Source organism: Lactuca serriola, chromosome 4, assembly GCF_051521515.1.
Source record: "Lactuca serriola cultivar US96UC23 chromosome 4, Lser_US96UC23_V15, whole genome shotgun sequence".
In the NCBI taxonomy this organism is placed as follows: Eukaryota; Viridiplantae; Streptophyta; class Magnoliopsida; order Asterales; family Asteraceae; genus Lactuca; species Lactuca serriola.
Genome location: NC_136411.1, coordinates 303227089 through 303245954, shown reverse-complemented (window position 1 = coordinate 303245954; position 18866 = coordinate 303227089).

Below are 18866 nucleotides of genomic sequence, written 5' to 3'. Positions count from 1 at the left end.
AAAAGCGAGTATCAGCATTTTTACAAATGCTGGTGAGTTCATAAGTATTTAGTGGCATTTTATCCAAATAACTTAATAAAAGTGGTAGTTTTAGAGTATCCATTACATTAGTGTCTTTTCCAGAAAATCCTATATTTTCTTTAATAAAAGCAGTCTTCTACCAAGACTGGACGGAGTTATATGGTAAAAAGTAGTTTTCCCTTAATCGCTATCATTATAAAAATACAGAATTTAACTATTAAAGAAAGAAAGAGGAATCAGGGAAAATAACATATGCCTCAGCAGTGAGGACTGTTGACTAAGGCAAAAGGAATCATATACTCTAGGAGAGTATCGAACAAAAGACACGCCTGGCTCAGTCTAACAAAGAGAGACACAGACCCCAGATGGTACCAAATGAAAGGTACGGCTAGCAAGGTCTAAAAACAGAGGATACAGACCCCAGACAGTATCAAATGAAAGATACAGCTAGTAAGGTCTAAAATAGAGAATACAGACCGCAGACAGTATCAAATGAAAGATACAGCTAGCAAGGTCTAAAAACAGTGTGACTCTGAGAGTGGGTTTCCAGCATACAGTGTAAATTGCTGGTGAAATACCGTTACCTTAAGGCCATGAATTATAAGGTAAGCTGGGATACTCGTAACCATACTAACCGACACTAGAGTACCCGACGCCCTACAAGCGTCTATAAAATGTGACATTTGTCACCCCTTGGCTTGGTAGGCCGTGGACTGTAGCTAGCAGTCAGGGTGCGGGGGTGTCAATCCCGTATAGATCTATACACACAATGTCCGCTCTCCCTACAGGAGACTCTGGTTACCAACTAGACGACGGAGAAGGCCGTGTCCCGAAGATGCATCCCAAATAGTGGGTAGTGGGTTTTCCAGTATAAGTGTTGAACTAGAGGTAGAGACTCATAACTGAACTGACTAGAGTAAACCTATATGGCTATGCTCGTATACATAATATATAACTAATGAATCAAACGACCTTCGGATGGACATCCGATCCCACCAGACCACATCTTAACGAAGAAAAGGAAATAGGGCAGACAAGCCTTCCTAAGTCCTTCAATCATTATTTATATGAATCTATACAAGCATAGACATACCTCTAACTACGTTTGAGTGTGTAACAAGTGGAAACATATCGTGAAGTATAACTAAATCGTGTGAAATGACCGAATCGTGAAGTATAAGCGTACAGTGTGGATTATCTGAATTGTGAAGGATAAGTGTACAGTGTGGAATAACCGAATTGTGAAGTGTAAGCGTACAGTGTGGAATAACCGAATTGTGAAGTATAAGCGTTACCAAATATAAGTGTATCACGAAGTAGAAGCGACAACAAGTGAAGTAAGAGTGTCTAACAGGCATAAGCGACTACAAGTATAGGCGAAATAGAGGCAATAACAAGTATAAACGCATCACTAAGTGAAAGCGTTATCAAGTAGGAGTTTAAACTAAGAGGGAGTATCAAAACATGGAAGAAAACCTTTATTCTTGAGAAAATCACGACAGGGTAATCTTTTGTAAAATAAGTTTGAAAACCTTTGGAAAACTCTCATAAATCAGTTTTAAATGAAACACTGATAAAACAATATAAGTAAAAGATTTGAATAAGTGAAAACATTTTAGAAAACCATTTATAGTATCATACTCGGTAAAACAGTTAACAGTGTGGTAAATCCTTGTGCATGCAGGTTATCAATCACATGTGATTCATATGATAACTGGCATGTTTAACTTGTATCCCCCCCTATAAAACATGTAAAAACATTTAAAAGGTTCATTCAGGGGTATGAACTCACCTGGTGTTAGTGGATCCGACGAAGGTGCCGGTTGGGTACTCGGTGTCAAGTAAGGACTTGGACACACTTAGTGACCTATTTAACATATGATAACATATGTTCACATACAATTAGTACATTTAATGCTAATTAAACAAGTATACGCACTCTAAGGAGCGGAAAACACTTTGGTTAAGTGTTTGGGGTGTCCCGGGTAACATCGAAGGGCTTGAATGGCTTAGGAATGGAGTTTACTCTCCAAGAGTTTACGGCTGTAAACTCATGGTGAGGGGGTTCTAGGATGTTTAAAGACTTTATCTTGATCGTGGAATTTTGCTAGGTCCAAATCTAAATTGTATGCGTGGATTTAAGGGGTTTAAAGGGACCATATGGGAGTTTACGGCCCATGAACCACCCATATTCTGTTAACGGTAATGGGGTGATGTAACGGAACTTTTATAAAATGGAATATTCCGTTAACGGTAACGGGGTGATGTAATGGAATAAACTTTGGGTTGTCACACAAGAGAGGGTTGATTCTAGTATCGAGAGTCATATTTATGAGAATATTTACTTTATGTGAGTAGGCGGAGGTTAGATCGTATTTCTAAGGAGTCAGAGATTTACCAAGACATCTGAGGTGAGTCTTCTCACTATACTTTACCTAGTGTGGTACAAAGATATGTGATAGTGTATTTTAGAGTTATGTGCCAGTACATTTGCATGTTATTTATGTGTTGAGATTTATTGTGATATGTGATATGCATGATTCAGAGTATACAGAGTAGGACCAATGGGTCCATAGAGCTAGGGCCAGAGGGTCCATAGAGAGTTAGGACTGGAAGGTTCCACTGAGACACATTGACCAGAGGGTCAACAGAGTTATAGCCTCAAGTGGCTAATATGTGTTAGAGTGGTATTTTGGGGAACTCACTAAGCAATTATGCTTACAGTGTTATGTGTTGTGTTTCAGGTACCAACGATGATCGCAGGAAGGCGCCGACATGACTTGTACACACGCACACTGGAGTTCATATGTTTTGATCTTGGGGTTATGTACTAATATAATGATGATACAATGTTTTAAAATGTGGATGTGAATGAAATTATTGGTTTTTAAAATGTGAAAAATTGTTTAAATTTTTACGGTGTTATAGCTATGAAGGATCTGGGAGAGGCTACTTATATTCTAGGGATAAGGATTTTGGGAGGCTAGAGTAAAAGACTAATTGAACTTAGTCAAAGTACATACTTGGATAAGGTTCTAAAACGTTTTAGTATGGAGAATTCCAAGAAGGGAGAATTGCCAATAATGAGTAATACCAAATTGAATAAGATCAGAGTCCGAGTACCGATGCAGAGATAGCAGAAATAAGTAGAGTTCCATATGCTTTCGCCGTTGAATCTATCATGTATGCTATGACATGTACTCACCCTGAACTGGCTTTCGCTTTGAGCATGGTTAGTCATTATCAAGGGAATCCGGGTAGAGCTCATTGGATATCAGTCAAGAATATTCTTAAGTATCTGCGAAGAACTAAGGATTGGGTCCTTGTGCTTGATGGCAGTGAAAACTGTCACACCCCACTAAAGCGGAAACATGAGGCATGACAGTATATAGGGTTTCATAGAAAAAGTTAAAAGACAACACCAACCATAGTATTAAAAATCATTTCAAATTTACAATGGGTTTGAACAACTTTTAAAAGTAATTACAATGTAAATTGAAATACAACACGTGCGAATGCTCCTAAGAGTGAAGTGTCCCTAAGTGCCACTTACTCGATGATTCCTGAAAAAGCATGTAAAACTAACGTCAACTATAAAATAGTTGGTGAGTTCACAAGTTAAAAATAATATTGGTTTCATGAATTGAAATCAAAATTTTGATATAAGTTTCCATAGATAAAAATATATTGCTAAAGTGAGTAAATAAGTTTGTATAAACAAAGTTCGTTGTCATCATGAGAAATAAAGTATGTTGCCCAAAAGAGATGCAACATTCATATCCTCATGGGAAATAAAGTTTGTTACTAAAATGAGTAAACAAGTTTCATTGCTACAAGGAGCAAACAAGTTTGTTACTATAAGAAGCAACCAAGTTTGTTGCTAAAACAAGTAAATAAGTATTTGGTAACAAAAGTTCGTTGTTATAATGAGATACAAAGTTTATTGCTATAATAAGTAACGAGTTTGTATATGTATGAGCAAACAATGAGTTCCCAACAAAGCCTATGACTAATGCCCTATCAAGATCTATGCTTATCGTTCCATAGATTATATGGTATCATGCACTCCAGCAATCGGACGAGTGAAGAGTTGTCAATTCCTAATAGCGCTATCCATAATGACCATTGGAGAAAAGATTTAATGGTTGGAGAAAAGTGTAAGGGAAGGGACTTAAGACGATAAGTTCTCATGTTTCGTGTTGCATAGACATACATAGAGAGATATAGCAAAATATAGCAATCAAGTTTGATACAAATCAATTTAACGAACAATAAATAGTTTTTCGGACATGTTTTTCCACCCCAAAACATAAAAACCGAAAATAGGGGAGTCGTGAATACTCACAGTATGTAAAATATATTAATCAAGTTTATACGAGTCAACTAAATATAACGAACATAAATAGTTTAGGACATGCTTTTCCACCTCAAAACATAAAAACCGAAAATAGGGGAGTGCGTGAATACTCACAATACATTGAGATGATGCAAATGGTGCCTTGATTACGCTCCACTCGTACCACTATCGATTCCTACAATAATGGTATTAGCTAGTGAGTCTCTAATCGAAATCTAACACTAGTATACTTACTAATACTATAGAATTATGCAATATTGTGTCAAAATTTAATATTGATAAGTTACAAACATTTTTCTAAAAATGGTGAAAGTTTATAACTCATGTGATTAAGACAATTTTGGATATTAATTTCCAGATTTTTGTAATATTAATTGAGAGTATTTCAACACATTTAAAATGCTTTAAGCTCCTAAAAATCCAAAATATTATCAAACGGCTTCCAAAACTTCTCAAACTTTGCATTCTGATTCTAAACACAGTAGAGGTCTTCCAAAAGTTTTCCCTTGAATTTTTGATGTGATTAACTATTTTTCCAAATTTTTATGACTTCATAACAATATAAATTCGTGAAAAATAGCAGCCAAATGATTAAAATTACCAAACTTTTTATGATACTTCCATTCAACATACTTAATCTAGGAAAAATATAAAAATAGATTTCTAAACTGTTTAACACGATTTTATTATTTTTGTTCATTTATTCTAATAAAAATTGAAATAAATAGAAAACAGTTTCCAAAATTTCCCAAACTTTTTTTTAACACTATTATGATACATATAGAAGCTGTAAAAAATATAAAATGTATTTTTCAATTATTCTTGCTATTTTGCATTGTTTTATCCTCTTAAATAATCATTAATTGGAGAATAATTATTAGACTATTAAATCAAATTACCAAATTTTTTTTAAACTTCATTTACAGTCTAAATAATCTGGGAAAAATCCCAATGGTGGTTTTTATATAGTGTAATCCAATTTTGTGGATTTAAGTGTATTTAATCTCATAAAACAGAAGAAAAATAGCATACTGAATAGAAAACCATTCAAATTTTTATTTAGATTTCTAATATATTATTACGTCATCTGGTAAATGTTCATGAATTTTGGATTAGTATAAGTATTTTTCCCATTATTAGATCATTATAAATACAAAAATCTGGCAAAAATAGGAATACATTATGAAAAATTCTGAAAATATTTTTCTGATTCTTAAAGATAGGGTAGGAGCTGCGAAAATTATTTGATACCCTTTTAAAATTTTCTAAAGTGGTTTTATGATTTATTGGGGCTAAAAAAACTGAAAATTCAAAACCACACTAAACACTAACAAAAATCGATTAAACTTAATGAGTGGTCTTTATTTAGCATAGGGGGTATCCATGAATTTACCTAGGATTTATAGACCTCAGAAATTATTTTGTATGATTTATTGCCCTATTTTATTGCAATAATTATAATAATTCGAGAAAAATGACTTATTTTCTGAAAATTTGTAGAACATCTCATTTTGTTGGTGGAATACTAAAAAAAATCGGATTTGATCAGAAAAGTTGTTTTAGATATTTATTTGGGAATAAATCATTTTTAACAACAAACTTTGATCATCAAGCATCTTAGCTTGAAGATCATCACATGCATGTTGGTTTGAAGACCAATCATGATTTTGAAATGTTAAAAAAATCGTTTTTGATAGAAAAAATAGGGTGCATGTGGTGATTTTCACCCAAAACTTGTAAAAAAATGCATTATGTTGATTTTGACTTGGGTTTTGGTCCTTGGATTTCACCATTTACAACATGCATGTTGTTTTTGGGTGAAATCCTACCACCATCATCATCAAAACCGTGAGTTTGTGTGTATATTTTTATGTGGTCATGATCTTTCATTAGAATGGAGTAGAAGATGGAGAAAATGTAGCAAACTTTGTAAAACTTGAAAGAAAAGTGAAGGAAAGTAAATGATTTTCGTGTCTACCTTTAAGAATAACATCAAATGATGAAGATTTTGTGCTTGAGAAGTGTTCTTGGCTGTATAATTTTTGTGAGTTTAGAGTGAGATTTGAGAGAAATGAGTGGAGTAGGTGTTGGAGTGTGAGAGAGAGTGAAGAGGAGAAGATGGAGTGTGAGGCTGACGTGAATGATTGAAATTTTTGGGAAGAGGGTGCCTAGGAAAGAAGGGGGACGAATTTTGAAGAGGAGAGAGATTCCCTCACTCTTCCATTTTTATAAAATTCCAATTATTTTATAAAAACACCATATTTTTATAATATATGCACCTTAATATAGTTTTTACTCATAAAATATTGATTTTTGACTTATAAATTAAGGGTAAATATTAATGACTTAAATTATTATTTTCCTTCATTATATTTCCTTGAATTTAATTATTTTAAGATAATATTATAAGTTTCATAGCTATTTTTATAGAATTCTTGATGTTAAAGTTTATAAAATTTTGGTTTTAGGGCTTTTAGGGTTTTAAGATTTAATAAATCTTTGGATATCAAAATCAGTAGAATCTTTGAGGCTTCAATTTATCTTATGGTATTATAACTCTTTTATAGTTATAAATAATATTTGTAACTTATTTTATTGGTTTATTGGCATTCTATGTAGTGTTTTCGATATTCAAGCGAAATTGAGGAATCAAGTATACTAGTCGTAGTTTTCAACTTTGACTTAAGTTCCTACGAGACTCGGTCCTAATTTATACCACTAGGTCAAATGAATGATGTGTGTATATGATTCATGAAAAGTGTTCAAGTCAAAGAGTGTCCCGAATATGGATAGTCACTGCAGTTAAGTAGTTATAGAATTCAGATATCAATGTGAAATCTAAGTACACTATCCATTGTTTCTATTTGTTTCCAAGTTTCTACTAGGTTATAAATTAGCTTTTAGTTACTAAGTCTAGTATGTGTAGTGCCTATACATGCAACTAAGTTTAGTCAAATCTAGAACTGACTCAAATTTTGACGGTTGTCACAAAAACTGATGAGTAACTGTGTATAGTGGCGCCAACTTTCAAACAGACAGAGACAATTTTCATTCTCAATCTGGTTGGGTGTTTACCCTTAATGGAGGAGCGGTAACCTGGAAAAGTTCCAAACAAGAGACGGTGGCTGATTCTACTAGTGAATCAGAGTATATAGCAGTGAGCGAAGCATAAAAGGAGGCAATATGGTTGAAGAACTTCATTAGAGACCTTGGAGTTAACCATCAAGGAGCCAATGGAGATTTTATGTGATATTGAAGGGGCGGTTGCCTTAACAAAGGAACCAAGAGATCATGGCATATTAAGGCATATCGATAAAAAATACCATTTCATTAGACATACAGTAGAAGATGGTCACCTCGTCGTGAAGAAGGTATCGTCCGTAGAGAATTCAACAAATCCCATCATAAAGGGTCTAAGTAGGATTAAGCACGTTCAACATGCTAGGAGCATTGGTCTGAAAGATGATGTTAGTTTTAGAAGTTAGATAGTTGTTTAGAAACTTGTAACAAAATAAATGTAACTGACTCTTGATGATTAAGTAATGGGGAATTATTTATAAGCATTGTTTACTATCTTTTGTCAATTGTTTATTATTGTGTTTCAATTTTGACTATTTTACTTCCAGAATAATTAGATTTTTCAAACATCCACAGTCGATCATACTTTTGGAAGTAAGTAATGAATCAAGAATGTCATAAATTGGATTGTAGATTCTCTAAAGGGTTTAGAGATAGCAATGGTTAGCTGCAACATTCATGAGTACTTTAAAATAGATATTAAGTATTGGATTAACCCACGCTTAGAGAATTACTTCGTGGAATTTATCACAAGTAAATTGGAGACGATAATATCATATAATCTTTAAACAAAGATATATGAGTTCTTGTTTACAAGTTCTTTAAACAGAGATATATGAGTTGTTGTTTACGAGTTGGTTGTGCATTGATGATACGTAAAAACATTAGTAACTTGATGTTATAAAATGTATTGTTGTGCATGAATTGATGAGTAAATATTGCAAGCATATAAGTCAAAGTGTATCTGTTCCTTTTGCCCTAACAGGAAAAGCGATATATTGGGCCCCTCAATGATTTGGTGTTGACTTATAGTGTCGGGCCAGTACATGGCTGAATTGATGTGCTCGATTAGTGGTTCTTTGTCATTACAAATCAGAAATGAGGAAACAAAGTATTGGAAAATGAGATTGATTATGTTCCATGTCTCATATTCACATGATATCTTGTAGAACGGAGGATTACATGATCACTTATCTTAGGACACGTAACCGACTAGGTCAGTGTTCGATATCGACTTTGAGAGCTACAATTTGTTGATCGATTTAGAAGGATATACTAGAAACTATAGTTATTAGAATTATCCAAGTGGGAGATTGTTGGATTAGGTGTCTAATCCCATAACTATAATTGGTATATACTTGAATTGATGGTAGTACAGTCCTTTTTGGGTTGCCCTCAAGACTAGCAACTAGACAGGATGATTTTGGAGAAAGAGGTTGATTTATAATATTATTAATAAATTAAAATAAATAACTTCTTAATATATTATGAGATTAATATATTAATTAGAAACAGTAATAATTATTTCAGATTTAATAAAAAATTAATTAGAATTAATTTTAGGATTAAAAGAATTAATTAAAAGTGCATGGACTGAATTAGAATTATTCAATAGTTGAGCAAGAGGCAATCTAGAACCCTCCATAGGTTATGGGCAGTTTTCCGATAGCCTTAGGGTGTCTAGAATAGTCTCTAATGGATAATCAGGAAAATGGATAATTACCCGGTTTAAGATAATTCTGGACTTGGGCTTATCTAGGGTTTCCTGACTACACTATATATAGGGATATAACCCTAATATTTTCGGCCACTCATTCTAAGAGAATTCCAGCTGGAAATTTTTATCCTCTCCCCTTCTCCACAATCTTTTTCAATTGCTAGTGTTGGGTGTGAGCCACTAGAGGCGTGATAATTGTGACGCTTGTTCTCAAAGTCTCAACAACGATAAGGATTTGTATTGTTATTGCTAGATAACAATCAAAGGTATGTTTTTAACCCTAAATGTGTAATTTTGATTATATATTAGTGTTCTAGGGTTTCTACATTCTTGTTCTTATTGTATGTTCAATTAGAGAAAACGTACATCAAATCTAGGGTTGCGTGCACGCATATGATTGTTTGTTATGCTTATAACCCATCAATACAAGAATGAGTCATCTTCACTCCTAGAGAAACCAAACTCTTTGACTTTCTCATGAAAGCAAAGATTCTAGCTGCAAGATGCTTGTTTCAATCCATAGATGGATTTCTCAATCTTTCACACTCTATTTGGAAACTTTGCATCTACATAACCCTCTGGCTGACTCATATAAACATCTTCAGCCAACTTCCCATTAAGGAAAGGTGTTTTTATGTCCACTTTCCAAATTTCATAGTCATGAAAGGTAGCTATGTCGAGTATTATCCTAATAGATTTTATCTTTGCCGCTGGTGAGAAGGTCTCAGCATAGTCAACCCCTGAGGTTTGAGTGAAGCCCTTTGCAACCAGTCGAGATTTGAAGTTGTGTACCTTTTCATCCATGTCACTCTTCTTCTTGAAGATCCATTAGCAGCCTTAGGGTCTACCATTGCTTCCTTGTAGCTTGTCAGCTCATCCAAATTTATCAGTGTCCTATCACTGACAAACATGTCACCATCTGTAGTAATATGGAAGCTATAGAGCTCAAGTGGCATGCTAACTCTACTGGAATGCCTAAGAGGTAATGACTTGTCTATCAGTTTAATAGGAACTTCTTCCTCTGGTTGAGTGCTAATATCATCTAAGGTTCCTTTACTAGTTGACTCTTGAATTTCTTCAAGGTCAATGGTATTCCCACTGTCATCTTTGAATATGAGCTCGCTCTTGAAAGACTCCTCTTCGTGCTATAAAGACCACATTCTAACTAGGCCTATAGAACAAATATCCAAATGACTGCTTTGGGTAACCAATGAAAATAGACTTCTCACTTCTAGCTACTATCTTGTCATGAGTCTCTCATCTCACGAAAACTTCACAACACAAACTTTAAGATGTGCTAACGAGGGAAATTTCCTTATCCACATCTCGTGAGGTGTTTTGGAAACCTTCTTTGTAGGGAAAAAATTTAAGGATGTTGGTGTTTGTCTCTAAGGCATACCCCTAGAAGTGAATAGGAAAAGAAGCACGATTCATCATAGAACGAACCATGTCTAACAAGGTCCGATTACGCCTCTTAGCCACACCATTCAACCGTGGTGTCCTAGGAGGAGTCAAATGTGAAAATATTCCACATTCCTTTAGATCTTCATTAAACTAAATACTAAGATACTCTCCGCCTCTATCGGATCTAAGTATCTTTATCTTCCTGACCAACTTATTCTCAACTTAATGTGATGAGATTTAAAACCTTTAAATCTATGAAGATCGATTAGATCTCAAACAGGTAAGTAAATAAAAACTATAAGAACACGAAAATTAAGAACGAGACAAGATTGAATCAAACGAGTCGAATGATTAAACAAAATCCTCAGAAGAGCTCGATAAAGAACATCAACTGTAGAGGATTGGTAGGTTACAAGAACGATTAAAGAAATCTGGAAATACTATCGTTATACTCTAGATGAATCGCTAAAATCGTTAACCTAATATGCATGCAAGCATATACTTATATATTAAACAAAAATGGGCTCTCGGTTGGACAGGCCCAAACCAGAATACAAGTAAAATAATAAAACTATCGAGCCCAACGACGCAACACTTGAGCAATTCTTCAACCCAACAATCTCCCCCTTTGCGTCAATTGGAGCGAGACCTTCATTTGTTACTTGGGCCAGCAGCGGAGCCAGGTACCTTCTTCTTCACAGTGTTAAACAGACGAGAGATTAGCGCCAGAATCGTCTGCCTAAACCTGATGTACCACTGGATCATGTCGTTGAAGTACTTAACATCATCCGCTGTATTCTCTTTACACCTTCGAATGATCGATAGTACATGCTCTAGACAAGCAGTGGTGTAGAGATGTTTGTCAGCTAAAGCAAAGAGACATTTCTGTCCTTCTGCTCTAGTGAACATGACCGAATTACGTCTCGGGTCGATCTTGCCCATCTTCATCTGATTGAGATCACTGGCCGATCCCACAGGAGCTATCTTCGGTTTCTTCTTGAAGACAGTAGCAACCTCCTGATCCATCAGGGCAACCTCCATGATATAGCAAACAATCATCCTCTTGATATGGTCTATAATCGGACCATATTCAGCTTCATTCATCAAGAGGATGTTGTGCAGAACAATCCAATCATGAGGATTTAAGTTCGGTAGATCCGCCAGGGAGATGTGATGTGCAGTTCTTGCAGATCCCCGAATCACCTTGAACCGAACGTTTATGAAACGACCTTCGGTGTAAGGCTTCAGTACATGAACGCTTACTATCTTCTGGGCGCTCCAAGTAAGGTATTGAGGACGAGCAGCCGCCAGATAGAAGTCGATGAGCTCCCTGTCAAGCTCAGCGTTCGGATGAGGGACTTCAAAGATATTTGAGAAGGCATGGAAGATGAATGCCTTTCGAGTCAACGACATGTCGAACTGTGAATCGACAGAATTGTTGCAGTCGAACGAAATTACCGGCTCGAGCCATAATATGCTGGGAGTGTCTATGGCCTCTTTGATCATTCTCTCCCGAGTCCATGCAGGGAAGAGAGTCTTCCTGCTCTCGAGGAGATCGTGGGCTTCCTTCTGCTTGCGTTCGGCTTCTTCAGCCTCTCGCGCCACACGATTCACGTCTTCATTCTCATTGCGACTGTTCTTTCGTTTCAACATGTCCGCAATGGTCTCCTTGTCTTCATCTTCATCTTCTTCCTCAGCTATATTTTTCCCTTTGTCCTTCACACCCGAACCCGAAGCTTGACCAGTCGGAGGTGGTTCGGTTGTGTGAGTAGCTTTGGAGGATGGAGGTGGTTTCGATCCGGTTTTCTTCTCATCTCCCCCTTGTTTCGGAATGGACACGAAACTAGGTAGGCCTTCTATTTTGCTAAGAAGGTCCATGGCCGGAGAGAGCTTTTCAGCAAGGGTTTGCCTCACCGAATGGTTTAGAATCGGATCATGTGCTTCTAGGATGTTGGATAAAGCAACGTGTACATCCAAAACACATGTCTTCATGACCTCCCTTTCGGATCGAAGAGCTTCAAGCTGTTGTTGTGAGTTTGAAAGCTGCATGCTCTTGACCTTGAGGGCGGTGGTTTTGCTCGCCAGAACGTCCATCAATGAATTTTCGGCTGCGAGATCCTCCTGAAGCTTAGCGAGGCGCGCATCGATGGAGGCACGAAGGGCCGAGTTGTCGTCGCGTAGGGATTGGCGAAGTGTAGCGAACGAGGTCAACTCCGTAGAAACAAACTTTGCCAATTGCTGAACAATCGGTTCCAAAGTTGTCTTTGTGGCGTCGGCGCTTTTCTGTAAGGATTGCATCAGGATGCAAGTGTCGGAGAATAGTTTATCGACTTTTTCGGTCGCTGCCTCACAGGCTTTGGTAGAGGCATCGATGGCGGCAGTTGCTGAGGCTACCGAATCATGCTGAGCCCTGGAGAAGGCATCAACAAGCTTCTGAAGAGCAGCTTCAGATAAGGAGGACTGTTGGTTGGAAGAGGAGGCGAGAAGTAAGTCAACCTTCTCGTTGAGCTCCTTAAGATGCTTCTTTGTCACTGGAACATCATCCTCTTCATCACTCTGAACCTGAAACGGACTGAAGTAGACCAAATCAAAGGTCATGTGATCATCGCCAAGGAAGGGGTTTTCGCCATCGGAGGCATTTTCTGGAGATGGAGGGGGTGGTGAAGCTGGGGGTGTTGTGGGTTTTGTGGATTCAGGTTGAGTATGGGGTGGGGTAGTTTCGGGTGGTGGTTGAGAGTGGGTATGTTCGGTTGTATGGGTTTCGGTTTGTGATGGTTCGGTTACGGGTGGGGTTTCGGTTACATTGGTATGAACCGCCGTATTAGATACGTTGGTTGTAACCTTTGCTGTGGTTGTTGTTGTAGTAGTGAAAATGGGTGGTGGCATAGGGAAAGAGGTTGGGGGAAGAGTGGTAGTGGGGTTTATGGTCGGAATGGAAGTAGGAATGGTTGGAGGAGGTGAAGGAACTGGTGAATTATGAAGTTCCATTTCTGGGGTAGGTGACCGAGGTGGTGTGTTGCCTCGTTGAGGGGTTTCGCCTCCTTGAGAGTCGTCAGAACCCGAACTCTCGTTCTCTGATTCACTCGAGGAAGAGGGAATAAGAAGCTTTCGCTTCGGTTGAGTTTTCCTCCTCTTCGGTTGTGGGGACTGTGCAGCTTTAGGCTGTTTCCTCTTCTTGGGAGAAGGACCCTTAGGAGCTTTGGTCGCTTGCTTCCCTTTGTCCGCCTTTTTGCCCCTGTTCACCGGTTTGTCAGCATCGTGGATGGACCTGAGCATATCCGGTGTAAGTTCCCTAGGACCAGATGGCCTGAATTCCTTGATCGTCCGAATCAGCCTGCTGTCAGAGGGCACGTCGCCATACATTGTCTCCGGAATGGAGCCAATGAACGAAAATTTAGAGGCATCCGAGACGATGATTTTCTTGGTATGAAACGTACCGATTGAAGACATCAATGCACCTGCAGCAGTGGGAATGTCGAACTTGTCCATTGCCCACTTTGTGATCAAAATCCAGAACCGGGCTAGCGACACCTCAGAGTGTCGTTATGATGAAGAGAGGATCTGGATGAGCTGTTGCCATAGGACCAACCCAAAGTCCAAGTTAATCCCGTTGTAGACGGCGTACATGATCGACAGGAAAAGTCGATTGGCACCGTCGGATCCTGAGCTCCGTTCCGACAAGCCCTTGAAGAGGACTGTGAACATGCCATTCCACTGTGGCGGCAGGCAGGACTTTTTGAACTTTGCGACGGAGGTGAGGACCTCCGTGTACCCCATATTGTAAAACATGTTATACCGATGCCCAACCGGAATCGTCTCCGGATTTATTCTCGATGGGTCAACAGCCAACCCTAGCATTGTGCAGAAATGTTGTCGAGAAACAGAGGTCTTGTGTTCAGCGATCTCGAAGAACACCCGCTCGACTACTTTGTCGTAATAGGCAGTCGCATAAACCTGCGATAGAGACGTCATGGGCACAGACTCGATCCTGGAGAGAGCCGGAGCGATTTGAGAATACTTCAAGCATTCGATGATCGGCGACATGTAGGAGTCGTACGCCAGAGGATTGAGGTCGATCACCAGGCATTGTTGTGGACGAATAGGAAGGATTTGTGATGTAGCATGGACGGAAGATGATTCTGCCATTGTTGAAGGTAGTAGAAGAAGAAGATGAACAGTGAAGCTTTTGGGAGTTTTTGCTCTTTAGAAAATCCAGAAGCAGTAAAAAGGTAAATGAGATTGTATACTGCCTTTTATAGTGAGGGATTGGAGAGAGAAAAATCATTTCAAATATTCTATGTGATGATCACGTAGGAGAGAGAGTGTCGGTTTCCTAGGATCACGCCACCCAACAAGCGCCGTTTCAGAAGAAAAACGGTTCAAAACCTCACGCGCCTTTAAATGCTAGAAGGATGTCACTTGGATTTCGCACACGCGTCCATACTGTCAGTAAAAGTAAGGGAGTTTCAAATTCACACGCGCCCCTTTTTTACCGTCGTTTGAATTTCAATCCGTTTAACTCCCGCCGAGTCAGCAACCTTTCGTCTTATCCTTTTAAACCGCATCTTTTTGAATAAACTGCCCACGTGGAGGATTGTTGACCATGTCTTAATTATTAACCACCAATTTAATAAATCAGCCTGAAATTAATTAGTAACGGAATTTTGGAAAATCAAGGATTTTCGTGCAAAGAGTGTAAAAAGAAAAGAAATAAAGCAACTCTTTTTAGGATTAACTGTGATGTCAATAATGACACGAAACTGATGATCCTGGGCACGAATCTCTTCCTTCAAGGTCAAGAGAGACCTTAAAGTGTTAGTGTGGTATCCCGTTGAATTACGATCAAACACTTTTTAAGAAATGTTGAAAGGCTTCTTTTAATTAGGCTACATTGGGGTGGCTTTCGCTTTGATGCAACAATTCTAATCTTGAATTAAGAAAGAAAGGGATCAAAGTACTTGTGAGACCAGTGAAGTCTTTTGAACAAGTAGGTAGGAATGTATTTGAAATTGGCTTGGAAAATATAAAATCTAAAAAAAAATTAAAAACTGGATCCCAAGGGAAGAAATGTTATGGTATTTAACGATTTCATAGGAATCACACAAAATAAAATTTGAGATTTCGTGAAAGTACATCCGTCAATTCTTTGGTGAAAACTTGAACAAATTAATTGATCACCGTCAATTTAGTTTTGGTGTTGAATTTTGGGTTTCACTCAGCTCGTAGTGACACGAAACTAAAATCATAAACACAGATGTTGTGTAACCATAAACCTCAGTGGTAATTTCTGAGAGTCTCAAGGGTTACGTTGATGAAACGAATGTAATGGAGAAGTGTAATGGAGAGGGTGTAAGAAGATAAAGTACCTCTGCTGCGAAAATAAGGACCAAGCAGAAAAACTCTTAACTCATGTGAGAAGAGAGTGAGGTAGCTCATGATTAGAATAAATGAGGTAGCCTTATTGGGAAGACAAGGTTTGTGTATACCAGGTCATGAAGGCTGTTATTCAAAATCTTATGAGGCTTGGGACACATACATCAGCATGCTTCTAGGGACACTTAAGTAATTCATCAATTATACCACCATAAACGAACGAACACACAAGAAAAAAAATATTTTTGGAGTTTTTGAGATTTATTAAAGAAATTATAAAGAAATAAAAGAAAAGAAAAAGAAAATTTAATCAAATTAAAAAAAATTCAGTAAGAGAAAAAAAATAAGACTTAAAAAAAAAACTTTGGAAAAAATTTTAAAAACCGAACCCGAACGTTCGGTTGGTTTCGGTTGGGAAAAGTTTTGAAAAACCGAACCCGAGCGTTCGGTTGGTTTCGTATGCAGAAAATTTTGAAAAACCGAACCCGAGCGTTCGGTTGGTTTCGGTTCGAGAAAATTTTGAAAAACCAAACCCGAACGTTCGGTTGGTTTCGGTTCAACAAAATTTTGAAAAACCGAACCCGAACGTTCGGTTGGTTTCGGTTCAACAAAATTTTGAAAAACCGAACCCGAGCGTTCGGTTGGTTTTGGTTCGAGAAAATTTTGAAAAACCGAACCCGAACATTCGGTTGGTTTCGGTTCAACAAAATTTTGAAAAACCAAACCCGAACCTTCGGTAGGTTTCGGTTTTGGAAAATTTTAAGAAACCGAACCCGAACCTTCGGTAGGTCTCGGTTTTGGAAAATTTTAAGAAACCAAGGATTTTAGACATGCAATTGGAAGATATTTTTAACACTAAGAAAAACAATTTTGTACAAGAAATATACAACCAAGAAAAACTACCTTTGAAGTGATGAGCGAATCAGATGGTTTAACCGAACCCGAACGTTCGGTTGGTCTCGCTTCTTATGTTTGAGGTTGAGAGGTAGTGTGAGGTACTGACTCTGATTCCATCATACCTAGCCCTTGCAATATTCTATTGAATGATGCTTCAGGAAGAGCTTTGGTAAAGACATCAGTCAGTTGATCAGTGGTTCTAACGAAGTGAACTTCGACGTTTCCATCTTCCACGTGATCTTTGATGAAGTGATACCTCAGAGCTATGTGTTTGGTTTTAGAGTGTTGCACTGGGTTATGACAGATCCTAATTGCACTTTCAGAGTCACAATATAGTGGGATCTTCTTCATATTGAGTCCATAGTCTCGAAGTTGACTCTGGATCCAAATCACTTGTGAGGTGCAAGAAGCAGTGGCTATGTATTCCGCTTCGGCAGTAGACAACGACACACACGTTTGTTTCTTGGATTGCCAGCTGACCAACTTCCCGTCAAGGAATTGACAGCCACCAGTAGTGCTTTTTCGGTCGAGTCCACATCCTCCAAGGTCAGCATCAGAATAGGCTTGAACGAAGAAGCCTGAGTTGGATGGATACCATAGACCTAAGGAGGTGGTTCGCTTGAGATAGCGTAAAATGTTCTTCACTGCAAGCATGTGAGGTTCGCGTGGGTTTGCCTGAAATCGAGCACAATAACACACAGAAAACATGATGTCAGGCCTGCTAGCAGTAAGATACATTAGTGAGCCTATCATTTGACGATAGAGCGTGATATCAACAGCCGGTTTGTCTAGGGATGGAGTTAGCTTGGTGTCGAATGCCATTGGGACTTTGACTTTGGAGTCTCCCATCATACCAAACTTTGCTAGGAGAGTCTTCGTGTAAGCTTCCTGATTGATAAAGATGCCTTCGGGTCTCTGTCTAATATTTAAACCAAGGAAAAAGTTAATAGGACCCATTGAGCTCATTTCAAATTTAGTCTCCATCAACTTTCTGAATTCAGCTGTTAAGCTGGGATTCGTAGAGCCAAAGATGATGTCATCGACATAAATTTGAACTATCATAAGGTGGTTACCTTCCTTTTTGCGAAAGAAGGTTGGGTCAACCGAACCTTGTTTGAATTTAGACATCTTTAAAAATTTAGTTAGCGTTTCATACCAGGCTCTCGGAGCTTGTTTAAGGCCGTACACAGCTTTATCCAGAATATAGCAATGGTTTGGATACTTTTCGTTCATGAACCCAGGAGGTTGCTCCACATACACGGTTTCTTCGAGTTCTCCATTAAGAAATGCACATTTGACGTCCATTTGGAAAACTTCAAAGTTTTTGTGGGCAGCATAAGCAAGAAATATTCTTACAGATTCCAGCCTAGCTACAGGAGCGAAAGTCTCTTCATAATCAATTCCTTCCTCCTGACAGTATCCCTTTACAACCAGACGGGCCTTGTTCCTTATAACATTTCCTTCCTTGTCCATTTTGTTCCTAAAGACCCATTTGAGACCAACAACCGAAGCATCTGGAGGAGTTGGAATAAGGCGCCAGACTTTGTTCCTTTCAAATTCGTTCAGTTCGTCTTGCATTGCTTGAACCCAATCAGAGTGATCGAGGGCAGTGTTAACTGTCTTCGGTTCAACTTTTGATACAAATGAGTTAAACATGCAAAACTCAACCTTTGAAAATAAGGATGTCTGTTTTGCCTTCAGTTGTGATCGGGTCAGAACCTTCTCAGAGACATCGCCAACCACTTGAGAGATAGGATGATCTCTGGTCCGTTTGGTAAGAGGAGGATAGTTTGGGTCAAAGGTAGGGTCTAGTTCAGCATTGATCATTTCTTCTGGCTCGGATTGGCTATCGTAATCAAGCGTCATATCATCATGCTCCCCCTCGATTGATGAGCTTTGAGAAATTTGAGGTTCAGAGGTTTCTTGTGGTGCTGGACTTTCAGGCGTTGAAGCACCTTCGGTTGCAGTTGTAGAACTTGGCTCCCCCTCGACATGTGAGCTTGGCTCCCCCTCGACAGA